This window comes from Hyla sarda, chromosome 2 (assembly GCF_029499605.1).
Source record: "Hyla sarda isolate aHylSar1 chromosome 2, aHylSar1.hap1, whole genome shotgun sequence".
NCBI lineage: Eukaryota > Metazoa > Chordata > Amphibia > Anura > Hylidae > Hyla > Hyla sarda.
Genome location: NC_079190.1, coordinates 113108900 through 113118844, shown reverse-complemented (window position 1 = coordinate 113118844; position 9945 = coordinate 113108900). Strand labels below are relative to the sequence as shown.

At 49.1% G+C, this 9945-nt stretch overlaps 1 protein-coding gene across 1 annotated transcript in view; it reads left to right on the top strand.

Annotated features, from left to right (window-relative positions):
* Positions 1–4921: 4921 nt before the first annotated feature.
* Positions 4922–9945, top strand: part of CSAD (cysteine sulfinic acid decarboxylase) — a 66134-nt gene continuing 61110 nt past the window's right edge. The window contains exon 1 of the mRNA XM_056560423.1: positions 4922–4962. The gene's annotated coding sequence lies outside the window, so the exon portion shown is untranslated. The remainder of the gene's footprint in view (positions 4963–9945) is intronic.

The following is a 9945-nucleotide window of genomic DNA, read 5'->3' as shown; positions in this document are numbered from 1 at the left end:
ATGATGCAATGTCTACCCAAACAGGGAGCCACCAATTGGTGCAAAACTACAACTCCCAGCATGCCCAGACAGCCTTTGGCTGTCTGGGCATGCTGGGAGTTGTAGTTTAGCAACAGCTGGAGTCTCCCTGTCTGGGTGGACACTGCCAGAAGGGTCTGTTCACATTATACAAAACGTACAATGTGAACAGAGCTTCAGATAAACTAGCCTTGTTCCCTTCTGTAGCTCCGCCCCCCTAATGACGTCATCACTAGGGGGCGGAGCTACACGAACCCGGCCCGGGACTCGAGGGAAGTAAGCTGGACTTTGTCTTCTGTATACACTGTATACAGCTATCTATAGATAGCTGTATAAAGTGTATACCGCCCAAAGGGTTAACCTACACTGTCCAGCAGTGTAAGTTAACTCTTCCCTTGCTGGGCTTGCGCATAGCGCACAGCTCAGCAAGGGGTTAAGTGAGCCAGCAATGTGTATACTGTATACACATTGCAGGCTCACTGTAAGTTCTTGCTGGGCAGTAGATATACGATGTATACCTACGGCTCAGCGTCAGCTGTTCTCCCGGCTCTGTAGCCCTGAGAACAGCTGATCCCGATATTCACATCAGGAGGATCGCAGCGGGTGTCAGGAGGAGTGACATCCCTGGGATCTGTCCCTTACTGCAGCTACTAATACTCCCAACATGGAGTACACTCTGCTCCATGCTGGGAGCTGTAGTACCTGCATTAATAGACATATGGCAGCGAGTGTAACTTCTGACACCCGCTGCGATCTGTCTATTAATGCAGGTACTACAGCTCCCAGCATGGAGCAGAGTGTGCTCCATGTTGGGAGTATTAGTACTTGTAGTAAAGGAAAGATCACTGCGGGTATCACTCCTGACACCCGCTGCGATCCTCCAGTATAATGTATGAATGCGGCGGCCGCTCTCCTATGGTCCCCTGCACGGCCGTATATATACACATATTCCTATGTCTCACAGAGAGCTGTGATTGGCTGGAACCATCTGGCCAATCACAGCTCTGCGGGAAATATGAATATGTGTATATATACGTGAGTGCAGGGGACCATAGAAGAGTGGCCGCCGCATCTGTACATTATACAAGAGGATCGCAAGGGACCCCTGCAATCTGTCAATTAGTACAGGTAACTACTACTCCCATCATGGAAGAGTGTGTTCCATGCTGGGAGTAGTAGTACTACCTAAAAAATGTTTTTAAAAAAAAGTGAAAAACACGCACACACTACATTTTCATTATTGTCGGCTACATTTTTAGTGCTTTACCCGCTCACATAAATTGATCCCTGTTTAAAAATGAATAAACATTTCATAATAAAAAAGATACATTTCGTTAGATACAATTTTTTTCATCACCACTGTATCTTTTTTATTATGATTTTTTTATGATACCCTGCGAAATTTTAATAAAAAAGGTATCTCCATTATTTATTAGGATCGCTAAAGTCCAAAAAAACTAAAGATTTACCGAATGTACCCGAATACCGAATGTATCCGAAAAAAACAACACGAATACCCGAATACCGAATGTATCCGAAAAATCTAAACCGAAAATATTGCCGAACCGAAATTTTTTTCCAAAACGAAAAAACGAAACGAAATTAAACGAAAAATTTTCTAGTGCACAAGTCTACTGGGTACTGGTTTCCTGTTCCCTGCAATCACTCTAAACTCTGCCTCCCCAGGCTCACATAATTTTTCAGGCCCAAAATACCTAAAGAACACCCCTTGTGGAATCATGGACACCTGCGAACCAGTATCTATTAAAGCCTGCTGTTTGATCCCTTCTACTACTACTTGTACATAGGGGCAAGGAGCAACATACATTGACAGTCCCTTCTTGGTGCTGGCTGCCGCTGGACCTTATTCGTTACTCCTGGGGTGCGGTTCTCAACCCCAGGGGATGCACGTTTAAAGCCCAGCATTGGCTCTTCCAGTGTCCTAGTTTTCCACAATGGCTGCAGACAGACCTCTGATTACCAGGTGGCCTTACAGGAGGGGTATCAGGTGGATTGGCAGGGCGGGGGCCAGGTTTCTTAGGTGGGAGAGGCAGAGGCCTAGGGGAATTGGACCAGCCTGCCATCTCTTTAAACGCCTTGGCTAACTGTTCAATGTCCTGTTTTAAGTCCTGCAAATCAGCATTCCATGGACTGGGGGAAAGAGTAGCAGGGGCAGGCGGTGAAGGGACCGGAGATATGGGCAAGGCCACCTGGGGTTCTGCAGGAGGGACACTAGCTTCCTCTACTGGGGACCCAGACTCGATCACCTTGATGGCTAGCCTTTTAAAAGCTGGGAAGTCCATGTCAGGATTTTGCACCGCTAGCATCCTAAGCTGGGCCTTGTCCCACTTATTCTGTGCCCCTATAAACCAGTCCATCAGAACTCTATTGCCCTGATCAGGTGTGATGCCATCCAATTTCGGCACTGCCTCTAGCGCATTCTGCAAGGCTACCGCATATGTCTCACCTGGTGAGTCTCACCTGGTTTCTGACGTCGCTTATATAGCCTGAGGCGTACCTCAGAGGGGGAATGGGATTCAAACACTTGAGAGAGCCCCTCGAAGATCTTTCCCACTGTAGCTTTATCAGTCGCTGGCCAGGTGCGGAGCTCCTCCAAGGCAGGCCCCTGGAGCTGCCCTAAAAGCAACTGTACCTGTTGGTGAGGAGGGAGTGCATAAAACCCGAAGAGGCTGTAAATCTTCTCTCTAAAATCTCTTAACGTGAAAGGGTCTCCGCTGTACGTAGGGAGCACGGGGTTTCCCAAAAAGACAGATGCGGCAGCAGGGGCCCCCAGCATAGGGAGCAGCTGAGGATGAAGGTGGATCCGAACTTGCTTGGGGTGAAGGTCTTGCCGTTGGTGTTGCAGGAAGACTACGTCGTTGTTGATCAGGCATCGTCGATGTGGGTGGCAGCATCCTTCTGACTTGCGGTGGGGACCTCGTTGGCGAGGTCCCAGGAGCACCACTGTCCTGCTGGTCAGGTGGCGGTGGCGGTGTTGCAGGTTCTGACATTCTTTCTTTGAGTGCGCTGACCCTTTAAATGGAGCTTGGGTCTGTATGTCTCCGACTTTGGGCTCAGGCAAGATGGCCGCCGTCGCACCGCAGGCTTCGGTGGGTGGAGCTTTTGGGTCCCGTGCGCGGGAAGGCCCTGCGCCGGTTTTGACTCTTCTCAATGCGGACTGCAGCTCCGCTATACTCTTCTCCTCCCCCCTTACTTTTCGCGTGGCTCCCTTATAACGTTCGCCACACGCGCCACTCTTGTACATAGAACACAGTCTCTTGAATAAATGCAGTCTCTTATATAGGGGGGAGTACACTTTCACTGGTGGCAACAGCAGCAGACACACATCCGTATCCTGTTCGTGAGATGCCAAAAAGGCTTTGTGGTGTAGCCCTGAGAATGGGTATGGTGAGCGGAATGCTGCTGTGCAGGTTATAAAGGGTGCTATTAACCATTGTCACTCGTGACGCCAGGGTGAGGGTTAAATGCTGTGTGTCTTGGCCTATTGCCACCCTTCCCAAGGATGATAGGTGTTTACAGCAGTGTTTCCCAACTCAGTCCTCAAGGCACACCAACAGTCCAGGATTTTAATTTTTCCCTGTTCTATTCCAATGGAGTAACTGACAAAACCCGGAATGTTGGTGTGCCTTGAGGACTGGGTTGGGAAACACTGGTTTACAGAATAAAGTATTGTCCACAACCAGAGCTTCGCTGAAAACTTGCATAAACTTTACTGAAGATTTTCTGTAGCGTGAAAACATATGAACAGTCTTTGTAACAGAGTCTATTAACAGCTTGGCTGAGATTGACCGTTGGTTGGGACTTTTAGTGAGTTCTTGAATCTGTAGTAATTTAGTATGCGCAGATCCGCTGGATATAGGGGTATATTTAGGTCCAGGGTCCTTGCGAATAATTGCGAAGAATTTAGAATAACTCACTGTGCTATTCAGCCTAGGCCGCAAGGCTTTAGCCTAGTAATTGTCATTGAAAGTTGCGGAGGTCCTACCTCATTCAGTGACAGCAACCCAAGAGAAAGAATCATGGCCGCAGCTCCCTTATATGGGCAGGGGCTGGCCTTTCTAGGATTGGTCCACGCCATCTGTCAATCAGCCTCACATAGCATTGTGGGTATCACATGGCCCGTGAACCTCCAAAGGTCCTTTGCATTAACTATAGAGACTAAACCTTGTCACGTGACCCGCAGGTCCTGCAACGCTATGGCAAGGTAAGTACCATTTCTATATACATTTATATACATTTAATTATGCAATATATTAGTTATCTAAGGGGTGACTAGGGGAGGACTAAACCCCACGGTTCCTAGGAATGGGATTTAGATCTGGGCTTTTCTTTGGCAATTTAATAGCCTAACATTTATTTCTTCAGCCGTTGCTTAGTGGTTTTCTAGTATGTTGAGGGCCATTGTATTTATTTTTAGAGGTTCACTTTTGGCTGAGCTACAACCTTCTGACAGGTGATCTCCCATTCCCCTTATGCCCTCTTTGGTACAATGAAGAGTTCATAGTGGATTCTACAATGGTGAGCTGACTAGCACCAAGCAGCCCCAAACCACTACAACTCTACCACCATGTCTGGTTCCAGCCTCTTTTGGGGAAATTATTATTATTATTTATTTTTTTCAATTTAATATACGTTTTTACCTTTTAAATCAATTATCCACTTATATTAATTATTAATTATCCACTTAATTAAGAAGTGACCTTGCTTTTTCACATGACTGCAAATGGTTAAGATATATTAAGGTCACCTTTTCAAGGAAATAACTTAGCATTTTCCTCCGAATAACATGCAGTAACAACGTGAACATTTACAGACATATGTGAAATATGATCCTGAACTCTTCCACAATGCTGCTGTACTTTGCTCCTTCCTAAAGGTTTGCTGCCTTCTTACATATCTGCTGGTTTCATCGTCTCTACCAAGGTAAGATGTACTCCTGCTAAGCATGTACTAGTTCATTACCATGGATGTAACTACCAGGATAGCAGGCATGGGGGCTATTATGGAGCCCATAAGCCAAGGGGGTCCGTGTTGATATGCAGTTACTGTAAAGAATGAAGGGGAGGGCAAGAGCGCAGAGAGTACATGAATGCAGATCATTTAGAGAGCAATGAAAAAAGGAAAAACACAAGGACTAAGTGGTAACCAAAAGAATCTTTAGATTTTAATCTTTTGACAGTGCCCATTTAAAGGTGATCATGGTGGAGTGTTATGTCATGCTGTGGTGGCCCAGTACAGAAGTTGCACCCCTGTACCTTTGCTGCCCTGTCCAGCAGACTTCATTCCGTGACCCCCGGGCCCCCCTGTACTTGTGTCTTATGTATTCCCCTAAGTGCCTATGTTATATGATGTAATGTACATATAATGTTATGTACCTTTAAGTGTTGTTGTCATGTGATTGTAACCAGGGAAGGTAGCAGTGACCATGTGACGTACAACAAGGTGACCTATGGGACCCCAAATAAGCCCTGGGTTGAGCTTCCTCAGTCTACTGAGTGCAGCAAAGTCAAGTCTGGGGAGAGTGTCTGGTGTCCTAAAGAAGCCTAAAGTTTATCACACAGCCACAGATCCACAAGTCTGCTACCTACCCCCCAAGTCCAAGTCAAAACATGGTAAGCTACAAACAGGGTGAAGTCAGTCATAATAAGTCGCAGTCAAGTCAGTCAAGTATTCTATATCAAGTCAGCGTGGTCCTCATCAAATTGTCCTATTCCATTATAAGTCCCAGCAAGCCCTGGGGTCTCTGAAGTCATTGGTCACTGTTACTCAGTCAGACACTGTTACACGTGTCTGACTGAGTAAAGCTGCCGTTGTTCCGTAGCTTGGCGTCTGAGTCATTATTTGCCCCCGTGCCTAGCCCAGGATCCAGCGGTATACCTTCGGGTGGTGTAGAGGATAAATCACGCCCTGGCGTCACGAACACAAGGGGTTAATGTCATCTGCCCCTAGGGTAATTCCATCTGCCCTCATCCCACCCTCACCTCAATGCTAAGTTCTGCAATGGTGCCCCATGGTTACTTGTTATACCCCTGTAAATAAACATTATGTATGATTTGTCATTATTGTTTGTCAAAATATTTTTTTCACTGGATTTTATACTGCATATGTAATTTCTTACGATGAAAAAGGTATGTTGAGCGTAAAGTCAGATTATATTTAGTAATATCTACACCCATCTCTACCAGCTTGCTTGTTAGCATGTCTAGGACCATGTCTAGGACCATTTTCAGGAGCCTCATGTACCCAATTGGCACTCTGTATAGTTGGAGCACAGGGCATGGTAAGGAGGCCAGGCGGCCCTGCCCTGAGAATTATACTTGGAATAATGATCAAGGGACTGGGTTGGCACATTCTAAAGCCCATACACAGGATACCAAGAATGTATGTTCCATCCCTGGGCACGGCTAATAATAGATAATAGAATATGTAGTAAAATTGAGCACTTTGAGACCCCATTCTTACATTTACCTTGTATTCTGTCCTCGGTTTCCCTGTATTGTTCAGAATCATGAATGTTAAAAGTTATGTTTATAACTCCTAGAGATTGGACCGTTTGAACTGAATCTTTCCAGAAGTTTATGTAGATTTGTATCTGTTACAAGTCAGCAGAGAAGACAGAATCTGCTTCTAAAAGGTATTTGCTACATAAAAATGCATATATAAAAAGAAGTTTCCACATGTAAAAAGCCTAATTGGCTGCATTTGTGGGAGTGGCGTGGGGTATATAAACTCCCCTCTCCCTCAGGTAGGGGCGTATGACTCGTGGGCGGTATCTCTCTTGCAGGATACCGTGTTAGGGCGTACGTCTCGGAGGTGTCAGTCGTTTGCAGTTGGTTGCAGTTATTTTCGTGTTTCGTGTTCAGGTCGGTGAGTATCACTCCTGCCGCAGCCCCAGGCCCCTGTCCCGGTTACCCGCCTGCTACCTGTTCGCTGCCGCTCTGGGGGGGCGCTGCTCTGGCGGGTCGCGCGGCCCGTCCTCTCCTGCCGGCCGTCAACACTTCCTCGGCTGGCCGGGGGGGGGAACGGGTTGTCGGGCCCTGCACTGCGGCGTTCTCCCCAGTGTCGCACTTCCGGGTGTGGGTGGGGGACCTCCCCGGCTCAGCCGCGCCGCCGCCGCTCGGCGGTCCAGCCGCTCCGTCCGGGCCTGGTGGCCCATCTCCACGCCATCTCCTGCCGCGTGCGCTGGCTGGACGGGGTTCCGGGCCCGGGGGGGGTAGTGGCGCGTAGTCCGGCGCCGCGGCGCTGCCATAGCTCAGCCAAAGGTCGCTGCCGCTGACGGCCTCCCCATAAACTGCCCCGGCCAAAGGGGAGGGGTTTCCCGGGACCCGCCACACAGTCCCGCTCCCCTTCGCCAGTCGGCTGGGGGTGGGGGTAGATTTCAGTTTTTGTTTAGAGCCACGCACGGAGGCCACTGCTACCCTTTTGGGCACGCAGGCCTTGCTTACCACGCCAGATTTCTCTCAGGCGACAACGACTCTTTCCCACCACTGAGGATCACCTGCGTCTGACTCATCTTCAGTGGGATCCTCTGCGTATGCTGTTCTGACTCTTCTTCAGCGCAACAGCATACACTTAGCCTCAGTTTCAGTATCACACTTTCCTCCATCACACTTTCGGTCGGTCACATTTCATGTGTAATTAATCTTTCCCTAAATATCCACAGCTGGAAGCCATTGCCGTGCGGTCAGTACTCCCGGTGTTTGAAGCTTTTCAGGAAATTCAGCAGGTCAGTTCCCTCCTGTAGCCAGGAGAACTGAAAAAAAAGAAAAAAAGAAAAAAGAAAAAAGAAAAACCTGTGTACAGAGAGTATATATATATACAGGGAGGATATTTTTCTTTTTCACTAGTCATTTTTTTTTTTTGTTCTCTCTTTCCTCTTATTCTTGCCGGCCCCCTTCTATGGCCCGGACAGGTTGCCAGCAGCATGTCTCAGCCAGCGGATATCGAGGAGACACTCTCGGTTCCTGAGACTCCCGCCAGGGCCTCGGACCGAGGCAGCTTGCCCTCGTACAGGTCCTGGACCATCCCCAGGCTAATGGAAGAGTTGAGAAGGAGGGGTGTCCCCTTTCCGGCCTCAGCTAGGAAGGGCGAGTTATTCAACTTGCTGAATGCTGACCAAGCCCCCCGGGGTAGCCAGGCTGCGGCCCAGGATCAAGTCTCAAGCGCCTCCTTGTCTCAGCTTCACACTATGATGACTGAGGTGCTTACGACGGTGTCAGGTTTCAAGGCTAGGCTAGACCTAATGGAACTCTCCAGGAGCGACGAAGCAGTCCCGACCGCAGCGTCGCCCACGGCTTCTACCTCTCAGGCCACGCCTTCAGGTATGCCACATCCTCCACCGATCATCACGCCCGCACATTTCATCCCGGCAGCCATAAAAAAGGACATCCTTTAGGGAAAAGAGGTCAACCTCGCCTCTCTGCTAATTGCCACCACGGACGTACATGATACCAAAACCGTTGCCTGCGGGGAGCTGGCGGTCACGTTCAAAAGCAAGGACGCTAGGCTCAGCAGGAAGTTGAGTGTCACTGAGTTTGTGCTGGCATTTGGACTATTCAGGGACGTACTCTGTTCAGTCAGCCCTGGCCGCAGGGAGGAGTTGGACCTGTATTTACACAGGGTTGTGCAGATGGCGTACAAATACGGGAGTACCACGTTCTACGAGTACCACACGTCTTTTTCAGCAAAAGTAGCAGTCGCATACGCGCAGTTCGGCTACGTCACCAACTGGGGGTCCATAGACACAGAGCTATACTGCGAACATTTCGCGGGTCTGAAAGCCCCCTCCTGCACCGCATGCGTAGTGACCACGCATTCCTCCAGCTGGTGCCCGCAGGTCAACAACCCAGGGGAACCCAGCACCAGTAGGAGCCTGAACGCCTTCACCCCTCTAGCTCCAAGGAACGTGGCTGCCTTAGATAGGCTCGGTAGACCAGTGAGGTACCTAGGCAAGACCCAGATCTGCAATAACTTCAATCTTTCCTCCTGCGTGTACAGCAATTGCAGACTACTACATGTGTGTTTCATTTGTTTCAGGGCTCACCCCAGCTCTATCTGCTCCCAGAAGGGCCCTCAGGCATGACTAGGCGTGGTACAGGTCCAGGTCCTCGCCCAGGTCCTAGCTGGTCATCCTGAGCCCGACTGGGTGAGATGGCTGGTGGCGGGTTTCTGCGATGGGTTCCACACAGGTTTGGTCGCTTTGCCGCAAAGCACGTATGAATGTGGTAACCTGTCATCAGCCCTTTCCGAGCCAGAGATCGTGTCCGGGCTAATCCAGCAGGAACTGGCAAAAGGTTTCATGATAGGTCCCTTTGATGTGCCCCCTTTTTCATGTTGGAGAGTCAGCCCTCTGGGGCTTGCCACAGGCAAATATTCCAATAAAAGAAGATTAATTTATGACCTCTCAGCGCCTTATTCCTCCATCATTCCCAGCATCAATGCTTTAATCCCCTCCGACGAGTACTCCATGAAATATGCTACTATTGACCGAGCCATACAGATCATCCTACAGTTAGGGAGGAACACTTGGTTGTCCAAAGCGGACGTAACGGACGCTTTCAAACTACTCCCGATCAGACAAGACCTCTGGCAATGGCACGGTGTCAGGTGGCTGGACAAGTATTATTTCGCAGTTAAGCTCACGTTCGGGGCAAAGAGCAGCCCCTGGCTCTTTGACCAACTAGCCACAGTACTGCATTGGGCACTCCAGAACGTGGCTGACTGCCAGCACGTCATACATTACCTGGATGACTTCTTACTACTCGAACATCCCAGTCTCGCTCCTCTCAACCTCACTTCACTACTGTCTCTGTTCAAGGAAATCGGGGTCCCAGTGTCACCTCACAAGACGGAGGGCCCCGTCAGGCAGCTGGTGTTCTTGGGCGTCATCCTAGACACTGTAAACAT